A 25,098-nucleotide genomic window follows, 5' to 3' on the forward strand; every position below is an offset into this window, starting at 1 on the left:
TATTAATTTTTACTTTCACTTCAGGAATTTATTTTTAAGTGTAGTTTTCTGGTTATAATCTATGAATAAACAAAAAACTTATTTCCACTTATATAAATAGTATTATTTATAACCCAGAGCTCAGTTTAGAGTTCTTACAATGCAAATTCATCTACTCATTCTCCCCCAACAAATATTTACTGAAAACTTAATATTTGTAAGGCATTATATGAGCACTAAGATTACAGATCCTTGCAAGTTGTGGTGCGCCAGCAGTTGTGGAATTGAAAAATATATCTGCCCTCACTCAATACAGCTTTAGGGATAAATGTGAAAAGCCTGGAGGAAGGAAGTAGTCTTTTCTGGTCCTAAACTTAGAACTAAATCTATTTCCAAGATGACCTTACAGACTGGACCATCACATCCAGGGACCACCCTAGGGATTCACTTCTCCAGCAGTTTCTAAAGCGGAACTTTCCGGTGCTCCTGTTTAGTTCAGTCTGGTGCCACTATTTTTAAACAACTTAATGATTTTCCTATTTTAAGGAAAAACTAAACAAAACTGTACTTCTCATTCAAAAATGCTTACAAAATTCTAAGGAACTGAGGATATTAAATTTTTAACTTGAGGTCCAAGTTTATGAGTGATTAAAGCATAAATATATTTAAGTTTTAAATCAGTTGGACAAAGAATCAAAGAAAACTAAAAACTAAATCTGTTATATTATTAAAATCAGTCTGATAAGAAGGAAAAACACAAATGCATTCTCAGAATTCTATTCTGGCATTCCCATAATCAGTGAACTCAGCACCCCTTGAGAGTTAGGGGAACCCAGCCAGGCACGGTGGCTCATGCCTATAATCCCAGCACTCTGGACAGCCGAGGCGGGCAAAGATCAGCCCGGGCAACATGGCAAACCTGGTATCTACTCCCCCCCCGCCCAAAAACAAAAAAAACTATACAAAAATTAACTGGGCATGATGGTGTACCCTTGTAGTCCCAGATACTTGGGGGGCTAAAGTGGGAGAATCACTGAGCCCAGGGAAGTCAAGACTTCAGTGAGCTGTTATCAGACCTGGGCAAACAGGGTGAGACTGTCTCAAAAGAAAAAAAAGAGACAAGAGAGTGAGTTGGGGGGAACCAAATCCACAGCCAGAAATGTCAGGGTCTGCTTTTCGGCTCCAAATCACTTTGAGATGAATTCATCTTAAGATAAGATTCCTATTTACCTTACAACTAAATACTCATTAAAGAAGTGGAGCAGGTAATTATTAAGAGCTGGAGAAAGAAAGTTGAAAGGATGCTCCAAATCAAACTTAAGAAGCTGAGGCTGTAGCACCCACATTACAACTGGGCTACTTTCCTGAGAGTCAAAACTGTGGAATCAACTGCCTAAACAGGAGCTCTAGTTATATGAAATACTACCAAAAAAAAGAAAAGAAAAAATATTCAGACAGAATAAAACCTGTAATGATTCAACCTCAAACACATTTTGTTAAATCAGGTGAATCTGGTTCTAGAAGTGACTTCTAAGGAAAAGGCTAAGCTGTAAAAACACTGAAAGTCAACTTACAGCTACTTCTCAATCAAAACTTCTACCAGTTTGGTTGAAATTGATGGCAGAGATGTAGCAGGAAATACACCATCATATAAGCCTTATTTTAAAAAGCACTAAAAAATTTTTCTCTCATTACTTCAAGAATGGGAACTGTTATATTTTGCAATCTTCTCACAGAAATAAATCTGCCCTGTCTATATCTTACTAAATGTCATCCAAAAACACTAATGAAGCATATAGCAATTCAAAATAATAGTATCACATCAGATATAGAACTAGCTGTTTATTCTTAGTGCCTGTTAGCATGGTGTCTAACTCACGGGCATTTAGTAAGTATTTGATTCAGATAACATATTGTCTAGCTAGAACCTGAAGTGCAGAAATTCTCTATTTCTAATTAAAAGAAATGCACATTCTAATAATCAAATGGGTAGCAGGGTCAGCTTGCTAAGGAATCCAATCCAGGCAACTCCCCAAAGTTTTTATTTCACAGCCCTCTTGAACGTGAGCTGAGGGAATATCAAAATTTTCCTCTGAAAACACTTCTGGAATCAAACAGAGAGTCATTTAAGCAACTGAAAAACTGATTTATACTTCTCAAGTTGGAAGACGGATACCCAAGAGTACATGCGCCATGTGAAAAGAGGCATAATGACAAAGAAAAAATACAGTAAATCTCATATCCTCTAGTTTACTACTTGATGCTACATAATTTAAAGCATTTTATGTTAAAATAACCACAGCTTTATTATACACTGGGTGCTAATGTCACATGAATTTGATAATGGCAGCCTAAAAAATTAGAAATGTCTTTGAAGTTAGGTGCCCACCCCAAGGGCTCTAGCACATAAATATTCATGCTTCTTCCTTCCTGAGATAGTTGGGTAGAAAATTTTGAGCAGGACTGCCACAAAAAGAAGCCACAATAATATTTCAAAATGAATTTTACATTAGCCATTTTTTAAAGTTTCCAATAGGTAACCCATAAGATACCTGTTTTAAGAAAATAACTTATAGCAAACGAAATAAAATGGGTAATTTATCTGTTTCATAGGTGTTTTAGAAAAAAACAAATTAAACGCTGCAACTTGTCTGGCAGAATAGAGGATTCTGATATTAGAGCAATAAACACTAAACGGTTCTTTGCGAAAATAATTAGATAGCAGAAGATACTATTCCTAGATAGTAAGGAACCTGCTCAGAAAGCCAAACAATCAGCACTATTGCAAAGTGTATCAAAAGGTCAGGTACACATTCCATCGAGAAGCGGAATATGATCATCAAGATTTTAAAGGGTGAAAAAATAATTTTTTTAAATAAAAAGAAAAGCAAAACAACTTGACTTATCCTGACTGAAAATCATCTGATCTATCACAAGACCATTCCTACTGACTGCTTGGAATGTGTACTAAGACAGAAGTTATATAGACCTTGGAGCAAAGAGAGGGTGTTTACTGAGCTCGCTAAGCTTAGGTCATAGCTGGTTCCACTTCACATAGTCAAATGCCCAGGAAAAATCAATAAATCTGTGACTAGTCTTATGTTATTCTTAACAGATTTCAGATGGAATGTCTGAAAAGGGCAGTCTTTTGAAAGAAAAAGAAAAAGAAAAAGAAGAAGAAGAAAGAAAGAAAAAGAGAGAATATCTACATCTTTGTGTGGTCTGACAGGGCCCTACACATAGAGTTAATAAGGATAAACCAGTTGGCAAGAATCAGTGCCCACTATTCAGAGCTGACTCTGAGCAGTTCTAGAGGCAGAAAATCTTTACAGAGTGCTGTATTTAGCTTGCGCATGTGAGTCATTTGTTCTGTATGAGGGAGAGCTACTGGCAACAAATGAGGACAAGCCTTCAGATCAATAAATTTCAGACAGTTGACACTGGTTCATAGCTGGGGAGAAATACACTTCCCTGTGATCAAATGACGTCTGAATTTCTACAATTTTACTAACTAAATTCATACAACAGGTTACCTATTCCCAAATCAGGTCTTGTGGCCAGTTCCAGTGGCTGAGCTCAGGACTTCTAAGAAGTTTTTTTTTAATAGAAAATTAGAACTTTATACTAAGATAGATCTAATATGATTTCACAGTTTTTACAAATTGTCTTTATTGTGATACTTCACCATCAGACTACATTTGTTTTGGGTTTTTTTTTTTTATTATTTATTTAACCTGCCTAATAATTCTTATCAACTTTGGCTAAAAGAGTGGGTCTTGTATGAGTTCAAGGAGAAAACAAATTACACTGGTAGCCTGGGCAACATGGCAAAACCCCATCTCTACAAAAAATACAAAAATTAGCTGGGCATGGTGGTGTATGCCTGTAGTCCCATCTACTCAGGAGGCTGCAATGGGAGGATCGCTTGAACCCAGGAGGTAGAGGCTGCAGTGAGCTGTGATCACACCACTGTAATCCAGCCTGGGCAACAGAGACCCTGTCTCAAAAAAAAATCATACTGGTAACAGTTTATCAGAAAAAAAAAAAAAAAAAAAAACAGAGATATACACAGTAGGGTTTAAAAGAGCCTCCTATAGATAAAGGTCAATGATCCATCTCACTGATTCACACCCCTGCCCTAGTAAATCCAATCATGAGTGCATAAGATGTAATGCGCATACTGCTGCTTAAGTTATAATAAGCATTTATGACCAGAGAAGACAGATGTAGAAAAATAAAGAACCTAAAGGTGACACATTGACAGATAATTCCCAACATACATAGATATTAAAGATGCTAGGTCTACACAGAACACAAGTTGTTGAGGATCCTTGCTGAGGTGTATATGCTCAGAAGCAACGCTTTTTTTTCATTCAGGGCCATGGTGTGAGGGGTCAGATCCTGTGAGTAGAAATTCCACTGCCAGAAATTCAATGTGTTACAGCTGCTAGTGCCAAAGAACATGAAAAGCATGAGTGTTCTTGCTCTGAGACTAAACATTTAGGAAGTTCTATGCCTGAAAGTAACAAGGAAAGACCATGGTTGAGAAACATGTAACAAAAATTAAATGGACAGAATCAGAGTAAAAAAATCAATGTATTATGTCTAGAAAAGACAGAAAGACAAGGTTAGGAGATTTTTTATCTCTCTACAGCCTTTCTTATCCAATATAACATAATTATTCTGTGTTAAAAAATGAAATCTTAAAGTTGGCTGGGCTTGAGAATTCTGTATGAGATAAACTGTGGTGGGGAAAATGTTGACAGCAAGTAAACAAATTATTGCACGGCTACCTGATTGGCAGCAACAGTGATTTTCTCTACTTGGAAACAACATGCTTCTTAAAAGAAGACGTACAAATGGCAAACAGGTATATGGAAAGGTGCTCAACATTACTGATCATCAGAGAAAGCAAATCATAATTACAACAAGATATCATTTCACCCCAGTTAAAATGGCTTTTATCCAAAAGAAAGGCAATGACAAACACTGGCAAGGATATGGTGAAAGGGGAACTCTCAAACACTATTGGTGGGAATGTAAATTAGTACAACCACTATGGAGAACAGTACAGAGGTTCCTCAAAAAACTAAAAATAGAACTACCATATGATCCAACAATCCCACTGCTAGGTATATCCCCAAAAGGAAGGAAATCAGGATAACAAAGATACAGCTGTACTCACATGTTTATTGCAGCACTATTCACAACAGCTAAGATTTGGAATCAACCTAAGTATCTATCAAAGATGAATGGATGAAGAAAACGTGGTACATATGCACAAATGAGTACTATTCAGCCATAAAAAAGAATGAGATCCTGTCATTTACAACAACATAGATGGAAAAAAGATATTAAGTGAAATAAGCCAGGCACAGAGAGACAAACTTCACATGTTCTCACTCATTTGTGGGAACTAAAAATTAAAATAATTGAACTCAGAGAGAGAGAGAGTAGAACGATGGTTACCAGAGTCTGGGAAGGACAGTGGTGGGGTTGTGGTCGGGAATGGGAATGGTTAATGGGTACAAAAAAAAATCATTCGATATAATAAGTAAGATCTGGTATTTGATAGCACAACAGGGTGACTACAGTGAGCAATAATTTGTTATACATTCTAGAATAACTGAGGAAGTACAATTGGAATGTTTGTATCACAAAAAAAATGATAAATGTTTGAGGTGATGGATATCCCATTTACCCTGATGTGATTATTATATGTGTACGCCTGTATCAAAATATCTCGCATAACCCATATATATACCTACTATGTACTCATAAAAATTAAAAATAAAAAAATTACCAATAAGCACAAGAAAAGAGGCTCAATTATCACTAGTCATTAGAAGAAAAAGAAAGCATGCTTCATTCCTTCTTTAGAATGCTCAAATATGACTCACACAGACAAACTTCCAACTACTTCATCATAGTGCCCCTCTATAGGTATGGAGAAACATCTAAAGTTTTGCTCTTGTTCAAGTGTCTAATGACTCAGCTGAAAAAAAACTCAGTTGCCTTCCATCAACAAAGTGTTAGTATTCCAGAACAACTGACAATAATGGCAACAAAAAAGAGATCTCAGTCCTCAGAGAGAAAGCTCTTCTTTTTTAATAATTGCCATTTTAAGATAATATGAAATATTAACTTTATTATCAATATAAAAACCCACCATAGAGGAAACATTATTACATACACTCATGGTAACCAGTGTTAATGTGATTAGAGTTTAAAAGTTTAAACTTAAAATATCACATAAACATCTTGCAAAACATTTAAAGAAGGATATAAAACTTCATGTTCATATAATATTGCTAAATTATTAAAACTGTAATAAAGTCATTATAAAATAAACAAGGCATAAATTTGTGCAATCCACTAAAAGTTATAGAGTTTAAATAAAGAATTTAAAAAATATAGTAGAACTTCACCCTAAAATAGACCTTAATGTTTAAAGGATACCTCCTGATACACTGGAAGTTCTAGTTTCATGAAGCTCTTTTGGGAATAAAAGAACTGTCAACATCCAGGAAAACATGAGAGAGAAACCCAAATAAAAGGTTGGTTAACTTCTTCCCCCAAAACATTTTTTCCCCTTGGAAAGTCTATAAATTACTAAGCTATTGCAGAATGAACAAAAAGTTTAAGATGAGATTTTCCTATATTATACTTTAGCCTTAAATCTTCCGAAATAATATAGATAGATAGATAGATAGATAGATAGATAGATAGATAGATAGATATTTAATTATTCATATTTACTTAGTAAATATTTGGTGAATTGTATACTGGAAATAAGAAGCACAGTGCAATTTCATAGTAATAGTAAAATGCACTTCTGCTTTTAGAAGAACTACAGCTTTCCCGAGAGATTCAAGAATTCAGGGACATATAAGTTTGGGGTTCCTTTGGACTTTGGAGTTATACAAGTAATACCTGTTCATTACAGAATAATGAAGTAGATATAAGTAATCAACAGGAAGAAAAAAGATTAAATTACCCATAATCATATGGTCCTTAGGTAATGTTTTTCCTCCTAGAGCTATTTTGGGCACATAAAATATATATAACAAAAAGGTTCACATGAAATACACCATTTTTAAAAACCACATTTTGGCCGGGCATGGTGGCTAACGCCTGTAATCCCAGCACTGTGGGAGGCCAAGGCAGGCAGATCATGAGGTCAAGAGATCGAGACCATCCTGGCTAACATGGTGAACCCTGTCTCTACTAAAAATACAAAAATTAGCTGGGCGTGGTGGTGCAGGCCTGTAGTCCCAACTACTCGGGAGGCTGAGGCAGGAGAATCACTTTAACCCAGGAGGTAGACGTTGCAGTGAGCCAAGATCACGCCACTGCACTCCAGCCTGGCGACACAGCAAGGCTCCATCTCAAAAAAACAAACAAACAAAAAACGCATTTGCTTGTGTTCTGATGATAAATTACTAAAAGTGGAATTTCTAAGGCAAGGGAATCAATCTACCTTGTTAAAGCTTCTGATACATATTGACAATTTGTCTTCCAGAAAGACTGTATGAATATAAATCTCCACCGGCTTAGAGGCAGGTGGGTGCACATAGCATTCAATCAATTTGCCTATTTTCTCTGGGCTTTCTTTCAGTGTCATTCTTCTCTCTTGGAATGTCTTTTTCCTCTTATTTCTACCACGTGGTCTGCGGGAGTACAAGAAAAAAGTTATAATTCTCCTCATGACTACTAGCAGCACCAATTTTTGTCTCTATTCCTGCCCACATTATTTTCCTGGTGAGGACTAGACTATACCTCCCCATCACCCTCCACCACCACCAGTCCCTTCTCTACTTGCTAACTAGCTGCTTTCCAGAATGAGGAAAGACGGTGATATGTGTGCGAGAGTGGAGAAAAAGGGGGCGAAGTACTCTGCTTCATTTACAGAATAGAACCCCGGGGTAAAAAGGAATAACTGTTGATAACTACAGTTATCAACATACTGTACTATGTGTAGAAGCTTAGTTTTTTCTCAGTCTAACTTCACCCCAGATTCTAGCATTAAACTGTCACTCCTAACTTTTGGAACAGTTACAAAATTTTTCCTTCTATATTTGCATGAGTATTTTAATAAAAGATTAGTCAGGGCTAAACTGAGCTACTAGCCAGATAAAATTTTAACTAAAAAATCTTCATGACTTTTGTTTGGCAGCTGGTGAACCACCTTTTATGCTCCTGAGAAAGAACTCAATGTATCAGAAAACATTTCAATACCATCAAATTATTATTCAATAGAGATTAGAATAAATTAGGGATTTGTCAGTCTCTTTAAATACATAGAACAAAAAAGTGTCACTAAAACATAAAGCTCTTTCTAAGAAAACTTTAGAGATAAAAATCCAATTTACTTCCTCATTCACTGGATAGAGAATCTATGCCCCAGCAAAATCATCTGAAATGTGTAAGATGAGAAAGAAAATAAGCCACAGAGTTCGCATCTTCTCCTTCGAAATGTAATCTCTTCATATAGTGAATGTCATGCAGGGCTTGAAGTCAAAATGCTGTTTGCAGGACAATGTTAAATATTGGTATTTTAAATTCTATCATACAAACTATCATTTTAGATGAAATTCTGCAAGTTTAAATTGCTATGAATGTTCAGTTTCTTTTAATTGAATATAAAATCATGATTACGACTACAAATATCTAAAGAACAAAACAGTTATAAAAGTAGATATTATCAGTTGCTTACAAGTTTTTTCCCTTGAATAACTGTTTTTTCCTTACTCATACATTTTATCTGCCTAATACTTGCTTGAAAATTAATGGTGGCTCTTTCTAGAATTTAAGGAAAATTTTGGAATGAAAAACCTGAAATTCCATCAGTTTTTTTCCCCTACAAACTGTGAAAAGACCACCATTATTCAATGTTGGCAGCGTAACACCTCTGCCCAGTTCCAGGAAGGGTCACATGGAGCACAAATTGAGAAATACGGGTTTATACCATGCTGAGCTCTACATGCTTCAAGATCCTGTAACCCTGGAGACCTAGAAGGAGCAGAAAGAAAGTGCACTCCTTTAGGGGATAAAAAACATTTAAATATATCTGGACCGAGAACATTAAAATATATTTGGATGTATTCACATATTTTCATAACAGGTATAAATCATAATTGAATTTCTGTGGTGAAAATTTAACCCAACTTTAGCAATAAAAAGATGCCTAGGCTAGAAAAGCATATATAATGTGAAGGGAATGCTTTCACTGTAATTGGTTCATACCATAATTTGGCATTTCATATAAGGTAGCTCAATACTATATTTACCTTCCTTTATCTCCTTAGCAAAAACAAAAGAGTTTACATATATTAAAGTATTCTGAATATATAACTATGAAACAGAAATATTTACATATGTGGCTGTTTAGAATTATCCTTAAGATATCCTTTTAGCTCTAAAACTTATGTGCTGCATCACCCCTACATTATAATTGCAAAATATTAAAAAACTGCTGCTCAATTTATAATAAAAAGTAAACATTTAAAAATAAGATTAATACAATATTTTTCATCACCTTTAAAACTCTTCTTTAACATCTGACATACTGGGCATGATTAATGTTCAATTCCAGTAAAAAACATAATATATACTTGGTTTTAAACTTTATAAAGTGATTTTGGAACTAGAAATTTGGGATGGTAAAAGGAAACATATACACTTCAATTTTTCTCCTGAACTTCCATGCTTAAAAAAGAATTTTGGTTTCATTCATTGCCTTCAGCATTTTGGAAATACATTTCCAAATATGTAACACTTAAAATATGTGAGGGATACAGGTGAGTTGCTAAAGACTATATTATCATCAGCAGAATTGCTGACTTAATAACATAGCTGGTCCAGATTAGTAAAGGAATCCCTGCCTAATATCAGTAATACGTTCCTGAAAATCACATGGGTGGGAAAATATAATGGCAAGCCCATCTCCCATCACTTTAGATGGGAAAAATTACCATGTGGAATACATCATCTAAAACCCTCAACCAATTTCTTAAAACATAACTAAAACACAGTAGAAACGCCTACATATAAGTAGCAAACTATTATGTGAGCATGTTAAACTTGTTTCCTGATCACCAATTAGTATGGTTGTTAATCACTAGCTGCTCTGTAGCAGTAATAGGGTCTCCCTTGGTCCCAGCAATATCCAAAATGCACAACATTTCTGATGACAGTGGGTATACCATTCAAAACGTTTCCTTATGACTCTGACAATCTATTAATTTCATTTAAAATTGAACTCCAGACTATTTCCAATCGTTTTGAGTTTACAAAGACATAAATATAAATGTTTTCTATATAGACACAGACTGAAGAGCTTTACTGAGATATACATATAAATACATTTCCATGAAGTTTGGGCATGAAAAACTAACAGGGGCTCTACCAAGAAAAGATCATCCAGGGAGATAGCATTACAAGCACATCTGTCAAACATCTCTGCAGACATTTTCAGCTGCAAGTCACATAAACCTAGCTAAAAAGTGGCTTCAACTTTAATGGGAGAATTTATTAACTGACCTAAAAAGTCCAGAGGTAAACAGCTCCCAAGTTAGTTAATCCGTCAGTTCAACAATGTCATCATGGTTGCTTCCTCATTTTACTCTGCCATTTCAACGTGTTACCTCTGTCTCAAGGTAGCTCTCCTAAGCAAAGACGGCAATGATAGATAAAACATCATCAGGCATTTCACCCAGATCAAATAACTGCCACGGGAAGAGGTAGCTGGCTCTTCTGTCTGTATCTGTCCATGAGTCCCTCGGTTGATCTTCCTTCATGTCTGGTCAGAAATGTGATGGGTGCCCATTCCTAAGCCAGTCACCGGCAAGGTGAATTAGACCACCATGACTGGCTTAGGCAAATGAGCACTGACTTTCTGGGGCTCGGAATAAGGTTGACTCTCCTAAAATGCACAGTCAAGCAGAGGCAGGGAAGTAAAGGAAGCCCCTCTTCCCCAGAGTAAGGCAGGCTTACTCTGAATGCTTACTAATTTGCATTTATATAACCAAATAAAATAAGCATAATTTAAATCCAAGAAATAGATAAGTTTAAGAGTTATTTTCATTGGAGAAAATACCTGAATAGAAGTTATTACCAAGCTTTCTAACCAAATATTAAATGATTTACAAGTCATTACAAAACCTGTTAACAATATATGGACTGAGGATCAGCTTTTTGAAAGTCATGTGCTTACGGTTTTGTAAAATACGCAGCGGGTTAGATGTCCTTTAGGAGGTTACAACACAATTGGCAAGACATACAAAAATAAGGGCGTAAATAACATTACAAAACAATAATATAGGAGCTGCTACAAAATACCATGTGATTAAGAAGCAAATAAATGTAGAAGATTCACAACATGAGATCAAAAAGAGAGCTATCTAGAAACTGAGAAAGCCTTGAGACAGATTTCTTCTGAGCTCTTTACACTGAACAGGACACAGACAAAATGAAACAGGCTGGGCACTCTGCACAAGGAAACACTGGGCTGAGGGCAAGGGAGCGGAAAAACACCTTGGATTAGAATAATCAGTGAAAAGGCAAACCATGAGCAAATAATCACTACTAATTATAAGTAAGTTTTCCTTTTTAAGATAACAAGTAAAAAGGTTCTCCAATCACAGTTTAGGATCTGTACATCTCCATTATCATTTGCCTATTTTCATTCTCTAATTTTTATGTAGTTGTTCAGTCATTCTAGTTTCTGAAGCCAAACTAGTAAAAGTACCCAATGAGATATGTCCCACCTGACAACAACTCTCCCACCTTTACCATTAAGATAAAAATATCCCAAGATATCACAGCCCAAGTAGCTAGTCAACCAATGCAACATCTAGAAAAGTAATTCTTAATATTTTGGGGGTTACAGATCTTTGAGAATCTGATGTAATGCAGGGAATGTTCTCCCCCCAAAAATACAAACCTAAAATTTTACATGTACTGTCAGAAGTTTCCAGACCACTCCATGCAGCCCTCCAAACTCATCATGGGTTAAGAAGCCCTAACATAGCAACAGCAACAGGGACAATGGCTGCTTATCTCAGTTATCAACTTCTTCAAGCCATCCATCAACAAACAATCTTAGGGGTTACAGTTTTCCTTTGGTGCTGCCAAGCATATTTTCAGCTGATGCATCAGGAAATGATGGATGCCAGAAATAAAAATAAGTCATTCCATAAGTTTACAGCTTAGTTTTTTGACTTAGAATGCTTAAAATTTTCAGAGCAATTACTCCTTTAAGTCAGTAACACTACAGTGTAAACCCTGAATATCACGTATTTAATACTTATTAAAAATATGTGTGTATATATAGTCATAAAAGTATATATCATTTTTGATGGAAATACCAGTTGTAGGAAGTGAATCCTTTTCAAATTTAACTGATAACCAGAGTTTGGCAGCAATTCTCCTTAATAATGTTCTGCTAGTTAATGCACACTTTAAACACTTCAGCTTTTAGTGGGTGTGAATAGACTTTCTGGTGGACTGATCATATAAGCATAGATCGGCCTTCCAGTCCGAGATGAGGGAAGGCCTATATGTGGCCCTGGCAGTGTGCACACCATTCCTTTGCCCACAACATACATCATTAGTGATCCCCAAATTCTTTCCAGCGAAACTAAATGCTACCTCAGAATCATTCTCCCAAGCATTTCACTGAACTGCTCAGGGTCAGCAAGAGAATTAAAACTTCTTTGTACTCCCTTTTGTCAGTGCAGATCTGTGTACAGTTTCTTTTTGCTTCATCTCCTCCAACAATGTAATGAAGACACCATGATATCATTAACATTTCACACAAAAGGAAAAAGAGGCTGAAATGGTAAGTAGCCTGCTCAAAATCACACAGCAAGTAAATGACAGAACTTAAATAGAATCCAAATACTATTATTTCCAGTTCAGTACCTGTATTACTTAGGCTTGGTTCATCTGCAAATGACATAATAAAATAGTTGCTCAAACAGAACAGAACTTTGTGTCTCACATAAAGGAAGTTCAAAGGAAAGTTCAAAGGACTGGTATGGCAACTTCACAACTCTTTGACTTCACTCTTCAGCTATCCTCACAACGTACCCTAGTTCTCATGATCTTAGATGGTGGCTAGAATTCTACATAATCATCATATCCACATTCCAGGATAAGGGCAGTGGGGGCAGGGGAGAGGAGTAAGGAAGGTAGGTACACAGCAGTGTGTTTTTAAAAGATTCCCTAGAATCTGCAACACAACATTTCTTCTTACATTCCATTGGCCAGAGACTTCATCATAATCTTCACACCTAACTGGAAAATGGTCACATGGCAAGATAAAGGGGGAAACAGATATTGAGGGACTAGTGGTGTCCGCCCCATATCACAATGAAGCTAAAGAAGATTTAAAAGGTTAAATTCTCAGGTGTTCAGAAAAATAACTTGCAGCGTGATGGTTCTGGAAAGTTTATTAATTTGTTGTTGCTGTTGTTTCTCTGACTTACTCTGTCAACCTGGTATGAGTATATGCACATGCTTTCTCAGTGATGCATTCAGGACATGATGCTGCAATTAGTTTTTTCATTAAAAGAGAATTCTCAATCTTGATGAAACTATAAAAATTACCTCCATTTTTAAAAACCTGTCAATAAATTTCTGATAAAAAAATACAAAAAAACAAAACGCATAACTTTACTGCTTTAAAATGGTCTGATAGTTCCTCACTGCCAATGGGATAACATTTGAACATTTGAGAAGACCACACAAGGCCCACAAACCATGTTTCTGGACACACTTCCCAATAGTGGCCCTGATACACCCTCTCTATTCAGCCAAGAATACGGGACCTGCCTATGTATCAGATTCTTCTGAAGCTATATAACTTTACACAATCTGCCCCACCACCTAGAATGGTTTTGCTCCTCTACCAATACCATATAAAAATAATTATTCCAGCAATTCTCAGACATCAGTATACATAAAAATACTGTAGAGTAAAACAGTCAACTCCTCCCAAGTAGTTATACTAGATGCATTGCTTGTTTAAAACGCTGATTCTCTGGCTATAGCTCCGAAGATTCTGTTTCACTAGGTGTGGGTGAGGCCCAGAAATCTGGAGCATCCCTACCAAGCAGCAGAGCAACTGGGACAGAGAAAGTGCTCCAGAATGTTCACTTACCTATTACTACAATCAAAAAAAGATATCACACTAATTTACCACATTCTTCTTACTTATTTTATGAGATACTGTTCTTCCAAGGTAAGACCGTAATTCTATCATGATATAACAAAAGAAGAAAACATTTTTTTTTTTTCAGAGCAGGAGTGAAAGTTTATTAAAAAGCTTTAAAACAGTAAGGAAAGGAAAGAAAAGAAGAAAAGTACAACTTGAAAGAGGGTCAGGTAGGCAACTTGAGAAACCAAGTGGGCCAACACTTAAATTTTTTAGAAATTCACATTTATAAAGATTCATGTGGCTGGGCGTGGTGGCTCACACCTGTAATCCCAGCACTTTGGGAGCCTGAGGCAGGCGGATCATGAAGTCAGGATATGGAGACCATCCTGGTCAACATGGTGAAACCCTGTCTCTACTAAAAATACAAAACTTAGCTGGGCGTGGTGGCAGGAACCTGTAGTCCCAGCTACTCGGAAGGCTGAGGCAGGAGAATTGCTTGAACACGGGAGGCGGAGGTTGCAGTGAGCTGAGATGGCGCCACTACACTCCAGCCTGGAGACAGAGCAAGACTCTGTCTCAAAAAAAAAAAAAAAAAAAGATTAATGTGTAAGTCCAATAATAATTCTTCCCTTCATAACATGCATTGGTTGCACACAATGAATTAAAAAAACAGATGTTCAATATGATAATTACTTAAGTATAAAAGAATATTGTAGTAGTAAGATTACCAGAAAGACATTCAGGTCTTCCAACCCTATATGAATTATTCATACAAGGTAGAATATTCATACTGCACATTTTACTTACAGTCTCATCCTCATTATTTATATCCTCAATATAATGAAATAATAAACTTTAAGTAAATATGAAAGCCACTCATCATAATTTTCGAGTTAAATCTGACAAGATGTGAAGTTATAGCATTAGTAAAGCCTGTAAGGAAACAGTAGGAGAAATTCCATTTACATAATATGGTGTGCATACTTAAAATGTTTTCCCTACAGATATTGTACGGAATAAGCACCCTTCAAGGAAATAGTACCACAGTAAAACAGTCAACTTCCCCCAAATAGCTGTATTAAAATATGGCTGCTTGAATGCTTTAGTCTGATTTTTAAAAAGTACCTCAGATGTTGGTTTGAAAAGTTTACAGGTGTTAAACTGTCAAATACTTTCACATAAATTCATAGTTGTACTATGGCTAAAGACAGACAGAGTCATAGATCACCTGGAATTCACATTGTATAATTAATTTAATAAAACGCTTCCCAGTTGTTCCACTGATTTTTCAAAAAACATCTAAGGTTTCAAAAACGGTCACCCTCTGTATCCATGAGTTCCTCATGGGTGGATTCAACCAACAGTAGATCAAAAATATTCAGGAAAAAAAAAATTGCTTGTGGTTGCCAAGCGCGGTGGCTCAGGCCAGTATTCCCAACACTTTGGGAGGCTGAGCGGGGTGGATCACTTGAGGCCAGGAGTTCAAGACCAGCCTGGCCAACATGGTGAAACCCCATCTCTAATAAAAATACAAAAAAAAAAAAAATTAGCCGGGAATGGTGGCACACGCCTGTAATCCCAGCTACTTGGGAGTCTGAGGCATGAGAATCGCTTGAAGGTGGGAGGCAGAGGTTGCAGTGAGCCAAGATCGTGCCACTGCACTCCAGCCTGGGTGACGGAGTGAGACACTGTCTCAAAAAAAAAAAAATTGCATCTGTACTAAACATGTACAGGCTTCTTTTCTTGTCACTATTCCTCAAACAATACAGTAAAACAACTGTTTACATAGCATTTACATTGTATTAGGTGTTTTAAGTAATCTAGGGATGATTTAAAGTACATGGGAGGATGTATGTAGGTCATTTGCAAAAACCATGCTCTTTTATATCAGAGGCTTGAGCGTCCATGGATTTTGTTATGAGCGGGGGTCCTGAACCAATTTCCCACAGATACCAAGGGAAAACTGTATATTACTCATAGAAAATGAATTTCGGCTGGAAGCAGTGGCTCATGCCTATAATCCCAGCACTTTGGGAGGCCGAGGCAGGCAGATCACCTGAGGTCAGGAGCTTGAGACTGGCCTGGCCAATGTGGTGAAACCCCGTCTCTACTCAAAACACAAAAATTAGCCAGGCGTGGTGGCGGGTGCCTGTAATCCCAGCTACTTGGGAGGCTGAGGCAGGAGAATCACTTGAACCCAGGAAGCAGAGGTTGCAGTGAGCAGAGACAGCGCCATTGCACTCCAGCCTGGGCAACAAGAACAAAAACTCTGTCTTAAAAAAAAAACAAACAAATTTCATTTCATAGGATTATGTATGAAGCTTTATGCTCTTTTTCTATTTAATGATTTAATATCTTGAAGGAAATGTAATTACCCAGAAATTCTGTGGTTTTATTTGCTTTTTGTTTGTTTATGGCTCAACTAAAAAAGAAACTGTAACTTTGTTTTATGAAGTCTTTTTCAAAGTATCTTAATATATTATTGGATTATGTACAATTATTAGAGTGAACTATAGTGCTTCTCAGCCTTGCATGAATTCTAGAATCATCTGGAGAACTCTGGGGGGAAAAAAATCAATACCTGGGGCTAATCCCAGGACCATTTAATCAGAATCTAGCAATAGGTCCCAGCACCAGTATTTTTCTCTAAGTATTCCCTAATGCACAGGAGGGTTAGAATCACAGAGTTAGAGAGATAGATCCCTAATTTACATTTGAGTCAACTAAGTCCACTGAGCCCCAGAAAAAAATGAATGACTTTCCCACAATTAATCGTGCCAAACAGAAGGCTCAGTTCTGCCTCTCAGTAGAGCTGGCACCTCTGCTATTCCTTCATGCAACTGCCTTTCACTGTACATTCAAAGAGTTCAGGAAGGGTGGTGCACCCCACACGGGGATGGCGTAACCTAACTTTTTCACCTCCGTAAAACTGAAACTGAAATGCTGCTAGATTAACAGGTAAACCAGAATCAAGTAACAGTGAATGAAAATACTGTTAATTCTATCCATTAGACACAGAACACCACATTTCTTAATAGAAAAACAAGCATCTACATAATGAAGTTAGTTGAAACATCCTGGCATACTTGCTTTACAATTTAAAGGTCAAAAGTAAAAACACAAAAATTGCTAAGTAAATTAAATGTAAATTGAGTTTTTCTGGATATCCCGATACATGGGTAAGGAGACAGTGATAGGGTAAGTTGCTTTTTAATCCATGAACACTCTAATTTTTTAAAGATCTGGTATACATTTTTATAAGGACAGGGAATAAAAATAGGAAGCACATGTTGAAAACTGGTTTAGTTTTTGTCACTGTTTTAATTAAAGCCTTTGACCCTAGACAGAATCAAAGTGACTTACTGTCCCTCATTCCTTAGAATGGAAATTTTTATGTACACAGCTAAATTTCGACTTTTAAATAAAGGAAACAACACAGCGATGAAGAGACTACCTTTAAAAGTTCTATATAAAAATGTGATAGTTTAACTAAAGTATGTACATGTGGTTTGATTCCCAGAATGAGGAATTCAGGAGGAGATAATCTTAAAAATAACTCACTTCTTTTCAAAATCTGATTGATCATTTAGACTGGAGAACAGAAGGTGAGACTAAATTACATAAATATCTTTAAAGTATTTTAAAAGTGAAATCCAACCTGCTGTGAATTATTAAATTCTGGTTCTACATTCAGCGAGTGTTACAAAATAATTAGCTTAATGGAAACTAGAAGTTCTTATGCCCTACTTTAAGAAGCACCTGCATATTCTGAAAACCATGATGCATTTCAGTTGTACTGTAACCCAATTCCTTTAATCTCTATAACAGTGTTTGCCCAATTTCATTCTGCCTGTTTCAAAGTTAATTTAATATCTGGTCAACAATATTAGTGAACCAACAACAATATCTAAATTGTTCCTTTTCATTTATATCCTATTATTTTTTGTTGTTATTTTTCCTTGTGTTTGCTATAACATAATAAGCTAATTCATGCTTTTGTCTTAGTTTTGGAAGCAATTATATCCTAACATTTATGCAATACCCCTTTTCCTAACTTAAAATAACTATTAGCTTGCTACTACACTAGTAAATTTGTAATCAATTTAAAGATAATGTCTTAAAAGTACAATTAAACATGTCATAACAGAAGAAAACCCTGGTAATTACAAATAGTGCCATGCTTGTAGGATTTTTAAACAGTAGTATAAGGCTATGAAAAATCGCCACCCAGTGATGCAAATGAAAACTGCAATTTGTTTTTGTGTAAAATGAGTACCCTGGAGGATTACTTCAACTTCATTACTGAATGAAGGAATAGCTATTACCTTCTTACGTGAATAGGAACTGGTTACAAGGGAAAGGATGTTTTTCTACAAGAATTTTTTTCCCTTATTCTTATTCAGCACACTCAACATTTTACAAAGGCTAAAAGCTTTGGAAATCTTAATGGGGAGAAAGGTTTTCCGTCCAAATGTGAGCTAACTGTATACGAACAGCCCAGATATTCCTATTACCAAAATAAATGTTTAGACTCTGCCCAGACCTGAATTTCAAGTCATGATGTGTTGATTCTATCAACTCTGCAATGCCATCTAATAATTGTGACCTAAAACCTATTTGTGTTAAGCAGAAATGCTTGCCTAGGGGAAAAGGTATTCTCAAGTGGAAAAAAAATAGATAATTTATAGCTTAAACAACATAATTTGCTCTGATCTTTCTAGAAACGGGTTATAAGGGCCACATAAGGAGATAATCTAACAAATTCTGTAGCGTCCATATTGATAAAAAGTTGTTGCTACAAATATAATCATGTTTATAAGTCTTTACTTAGTTGTATCATTCAGACATCAAGAAACACACAAACCAATAAAATATATTTATTTTTCTGTAATGTACCTATTGCACACGATGCCACAAAAAAAGTTATGTGGATATATGCTGACCACAACATATGTGTATGCAACTAAAAAACTATCAGAACTAATAAATAAATTCAGTAAGGTTACAGGATACAAAATCACATACAAAAATCAATAGCATTTTTATACGCCAACAGCAAACAATTTGAAAAAGAAACCAAGAAAGTAATCCCATTTATAAAGCTATCAGTAAAATAAAATACTTAGGAATAAATTTAACCAAAGTGAAAGATCTCTAAAATAAAAATTATAAAATACTGATGAAAAAACCAAAGAGAACACACACACACACACAAAATGGAAAGATACTCCATGTTTATGGATTGGAAGAATCGGTATTGCTAAAATGTCCATACTACCCAAAACAATCTACAGATTCAATGCAATCACTATCTAAATACCAAGGACATTCTTCACAGAAATGGAAAAAACAATCCTAACATTTATACAGAACCACAAAAGACCCAGAAAAGTCAAAACCGTTCTGAGCAAAAACAACAAAATTAGAGGAATCACGCTACCTGACTTCAAATTATACTAAAAAGGTATAGTAACTAAAATAGCACAGTAACAGCATAAAAACAGACACATGGACCGATGGAACCAAATACAGAACCCGGGAATAAATTCACACATTTACAATGAACTCATTTTCAGCAAAGGTGCCAAGGACATACATTGGGAAAAGGAAGTCTCTTGAATCAGTGGTGCTGGGAAAACTGGATATCTATATGCAGAAGAATGAAACTAGACCCCTATCTCTTGCCACATACAAAAATCAAATCAAAATGGATAACATACTTAAATCTAAGACACAAAACTACTAGAAGAAAGCATTGGGCAAACGCTACAGGACAGTAATCTGAACAAAGATTTCTTGAGTAGTACCCCACAAGCACAGGCAACCAAATCAAAAATGGACAAATGGGATTACAAAGGCTTCTGCACAACAAAGGAAATAATCAACAGTGAAGAGACAACCCATAAAATGGCAGAAAATATTTGCAAACTACTCATCTGACAATGGATTAATAATCAGTATATATAAGGAACTCAAACAACTCAATAGGAAAAAATAAAATAATCCAATTTTAAAATGGGCAGGCCGGCATAGCAACTCACGCCTGTACTCCCAGCACTTTGGGAGGCTGAGCCAGGAAGATGGCTTGAGCCTAAGAGTTCGAAAGTAGCCTGGGTAACATAGCGAGATACTGTCTCTTAAAAATATATACATATATGTTAATAAATTAAATATATATAAATATATATTAGTTAAATATATAAATATATTTATTATAGAAAACTAAATATCTATTAAATAATATGTAAATATATATATTTATATATATATCTGAATAGATATTTCTCAAGTCATACAAAATGACCAATAGGTATATGAAAAAAATGTTCAATATTATTGATCATCAGAGAAATGCAAATCAAAATCAAAATGAGATATCTCAACCCAGTTAAAATGACTTTTATCCAAAAGATAAGCAATAACAAATGCTGGCAACCACGTGTAGAAAAGGGACGGCATACCCTGGTGGCAGGAATGTAAATTAGTACAGCCACTATGAAGAACAGTACGGAGATTCCTCAAAGAACTAAAAACAGAACTACTATATGATCCAGCAATTCTATTGCTGGGTACATACCCAAAAGAAGAAATCAGCATATCAAAGAGATGTCTACATTCCCATGTTTATTGCAGTACTATTCACAATAGCCAAGTTTTAGAATCAACCTAAGTGTCCCTATCAACAGATGAATGGATAAAGAAAATGTGGTACATATACACAATGGAATACTATTTAGCCATAAAGAAAAGAATTAAATCCTATCCTTTGCAACAACATAGATAGTACTAGAGGAGATCCTGTTAAGTGAAATAAACAAGGCACAAAAAGATAATTTCACATGTTCTCACTCATATGTGGGAGCTTAGTTTTTTTTAAATTGTACTCATAGAGATAGAAAATAGAATGATGGTTACGGCCGGGCGTGGTGGCTCAAGCCTGTAATCCCAGCACTTTGGGAGGCCGAGACGGGCGGATCACGAGGTCAGGAGTTCGAGACCATCCTGGCTAACACGGTAAAACCCCGTCTCTACTAAAAAATACGAAAAACTAGCCGGGCGAGGTGGCAGGCGCCTGTAGTCCCGGCTACTCGGGAGGCTGAGGCAGGAGAATGGCGTAAAAACCCGGGAGGCGGAGCTTGCAGTGAGCTGAGATCCGGCCACTGCACTCCAGCCTGGGCGACACAGCGAGACTCCGTCTCAAAAAAAAAAAAAAAAAAAAAAAGAATGATGGTTACCAGAGGTTAGGAAGGGTAGCAAGAAGAGGGAAATAAAATGGGGATGGATAGTGGGTACAAAAATACAGTTAGATAGAAGGAATAAGATCTAGTATTTGGTAGCACAATAGGGTGATTATAGGTAACAATAATTTATTGTATATTTTTAAATAACTAAAAGAGTGGAAATGGAATGTTGCTAACACAAAGAAATAATTGCTTGAAGTGATGGATATCCCAATTACCCTGATTTGATCACTACACATTATATGCCTGCGTCAAACCATCACATGTACCCTGTAAATATATACAACTATTATCTACCCATAACGACTAAAAATAAAAAATTTAAAACAAAATAGATGTGTGCAAGTATGTGTCCAGGTTAATAAAAGCATTAAAAGAATTTTCTATTTACCATGTGACCTACTTGACTTTTTCCAGAATATTTTTATACAGTATGCTCTGAGACTAAAGAAGATATTATGTATATCAGTATAGAATTAAATGATAAAAAGAGCAACCTAGCAGAGCAAATCAATTTTTTAAAAAAGAGTTTACCAGATAATTAACTATAACTTTAAAGACAATTAACTACATTCCTAATAATCTGTCAGGATCTTTATCTGTCAATTCAGTTACGTTATTCACCACTGAAGGATATTTTCACTAATTAAACCATATCTACCATCTTCTGATTTCAACTTCATTAAGGAATTTTCTGAAATATTTTAAAATATTTTTAAAATATTTAAACTCTTAGATAGTAAAAAGTTTGGGTTAGCCAAAATAAAAGCCAAACTTTATGAACAGTAATACAACAACCAACCTTCTTTTATTAAAACAAATAAAAAACAGTACTTTCTCTTTTCAATTGTAGGGAATACAATTTTTTAAAAAAACAAAGAGGTTAGGATATCAATAATGTCTTAGAATTAAAACTGATGATATAACATTTTTTTAACAAAAAGATGGATAGTTTAGTGGTTTAGAGGATAGGCTCTGAAGTCAGATTGCCTGGGCTAATTCCAGATTTGCTATATACTAGCTGGGGAAACTGGGAAACATGAAATCCTAGCCTGTGTATGGTGATATAATAGTACTACCTCACTCACAGGGTTGTTCTAAGCATTTTACACACATTAACTCATTTAATCCCCTCAATAACTTTGTGGGGTAGGTACTGATATCGTGCTCATTTTCTAGATATGCTAAGTGGTACTGGGAAGGGTAAATAACTTGCCAAAGGTAGCAAGTAAGTTGTGGAGTAGCTGTAGAGCCTCTGAGATGCTCCTGTGGAAGAAGAGGATGAGTGATGAAAAGAGAAAGAAGACAGAGGAAGTAAGAGCTGAGAGGTGATGCTGACTGATACCATCAAAACTTCAGGAGAGTAATGACATGCACAGAAAACTATGTACAGAGGACTTTTAAGAAAATGGTTAAGGGGTGGAGCTTTGCACCTGGGGGGAAATGAGGCTAAACAGAGAAAAGCGTCAGCAGACAGAGGAGATGAAGGGCAAAGAGGCATCAGCCAACATCTGGGGGACCTGTCTTGTTTGGGTCATTTGAATGAGGTGCAGCAGTAGCTGCACTGCAAATTAAATTGCTATCCTGGAACTACGACGGAAGTGATTCTTCACCATGGCTGTCCAACGGCTGGACGTATGGTGCTGGGTACAACACCAATCACGCTAGTCCAAGGTGGTCCTGGGAAAACTCCCTCAGATGGAGCAGCTGGTACTGAGAGCATATTAGAGTAATTAGGTCCTGGAAATTCCTTCTTAAAATATGAAATTTGGAAGTTTGTGTGCCTTCTGAGACTCAGTTAAAGAAAGACTACTTCTTAAACTAGTCTTTCCTGGAAAGGGAAAGGAGGTCCACAGGAGATAATACCCTGAGGCAGAAGGCCCTGGAAACCGGGCTTCTACTGAGGCAGCTACAAGACATGCAATGGAACGTCTCAACAGGACTACATGCTACCAGAAATTGGAGGAGATCTTAGCAGCACCAGGAGCCACTGCAGTGGTGGTTAAAATTTGTCTCAGAAATCCTACAAAGTGGCAGAGAAGTAGGGATGAAGAAGATGAATAAAAAGTTTAAGGTCCAGCATTAGGAATTGTATTTGCTTTCAAAGATGCCAGCACACCCAACTTACATCCTTTAAGTGGCTATTTGATAACAAAAAGAATAATGTCAATTTCTAATCATAAAGACAACAGAAAAGAGGCTGGATGTGGTGGCTCATGCCTGTAATCCCAACACTTTGGGAGGCTGAGGCAGGAAGACTGCTTGAGGCCAGGAGTTCAAGACCAGCCTAGGCAACATGGCAAGACCTATCTCTATTTTCTTTAAAAATAATGTTTTTTAAAAATGTAATACATATATAATAAAAACAACAGAAAAAAGCAGAGTTCCCTGTATATGTGTTAACACTTCAGAGGTATTTTAAAATCAGGAATATACAACAGAGTGGAAAACAAGAGTTTTTGGAAAAATTTCTGAGAGAAGAATTTATTATGAAACTCCTGAAAAACAGAACTTCAAAGGAGGCCTGATGTAACCCTGAAGTTTTCTGTCAACGAGGCTAATTCAAGAAGTGTGAAAAAAGTACCACTGGCAGCTTTCAAGGAACTAAAATCAGGATTGACAGAGTCAGTTCTGACTTGGAAGCCAAGGCATAAATTCCTGACACACTAAGAAGGAAGGGTCAGATTAGCAATCAAGTCCACAGCACCCCACCTTATCCCAGTCAGAAGGCTACCCAGAAAAATCATCAGCCCTGGTCAAAGACTAAGCCCCACTATTTTACCTCAGGTATAAGGGATGTGGTCTGATGAAAACAATTCTGACCAACCTCCCAGCTACTGCCCCTGTCCCTGGATATATAAGACAGGTTCTGAAAAACAACAGGCCTGCCAGAACATGGCTGTAGAAACCATGGAAAATTCTATAGTAAATTTTATCCACGAGAAAAACTCCATTCTGGTCTCCCAGAGATTACCCTTAAATCTAAGGGAAACGTTCCTTATTTCTGAAAGCCTACAGAGCATTGGCTGATGCTAGCAGATGTCAGTCTGACAGGGCCAAGATAAAAGAAGTAAGAGGTAGGAAACCAGTATCTGGAAAGGGAGACCCAGAGAAACATTCCAGGGAGTGAAGACCTATGAGTTAATGCAAATCTTCTCAGAGAAGGAGCAGGAATTTGGTGGAAGGAGGTCCAGCATGGAAGAGGATGAGAACCACAACGAAACACTAGGTTTGACTATCCCACACCATACTTTGGAAAGAGAATTTCTGGGAAGAGCATACAAAGATGTTGTGCAAAACTTTTCCTCAGGGGAAGAAATGTGACATGACATGGAGGAAATTTTACTTTTCAGAATTCCCCTGGTGAAGAATACTGTATCTGATTGTAAGAAATATTTTTTAAAGACACTAAAATCTTTAAAATTTGCAGGTATTAAGTTTATAATAGAAAATAGTCTTAAAGAGGAAACACTATTCAACATACTTAGATTTTAAAGTCTACTTCATTCGGCAAATATTTATTAGATGCCTAATTTAATTTCAGATGCTAATTTATGAAACAAGGTTAGTACTATTTATAAGACAGAACTTGAATTCATCAAGGATTCTTGAAGACTTTAAATTTTCCACAGTTAAAAGAAGGGGAAAAAAGAAGTGATTTTACAAATTTAATTTGGAGTACACAGCCAAACCAACATGTAAGAAAAATCTCTCTTG

The 25,098-nt window shown here is 36.2% G+C and overlaps 2 protein-coding genes across 3 annotated transcripts in view; one reads left to right on the plus strand and one right to left on the minus strand.

The window, feature by feature from the left end:
• The window catches only part of UMAD1 (UBAP1-MVB12-associated (UMA) domain containing 1), a 239,389-nt gene that overhangs the window by 183,395 nt on the left and 30,896 nt on the right, over positions 1 to 25,098 (minus strand). The window lies entirely within an intron of this gene.
• Positions 1 to 25,098, plus strand: part of RPA3 (replication protein A3) — a 78,263-nt gene that overhangs the window by 18,557 nt on the left and 34,608 nt on the right. The window contains exons 3-4 of the mRNA XM_025378617.1: positions 12,720 to 12,820; positions 14,057 to 14,224. The gene's annotated coding sequence lies outside the window, so the exon portion shown is untranslated. The remainder of the gene's footprint in view (positions 1 to 12,719; positions 12,821 to 14,056; positions 14,225 to 25,098) is intronic.

This window comes from Theropithecus gelada, chromosome 3 (assembly GCF_003255815.1).
Source record: "Theropithecus gelada isolate Dixy chromosome 3, Tgel_1.0, whole genome shotgun sequence".
NCBI lineage: Eukaryota > Metazoa > Chordata > Mammalia > Primates > Cercopithecidae > Theropithecus > Theropithecus gelada.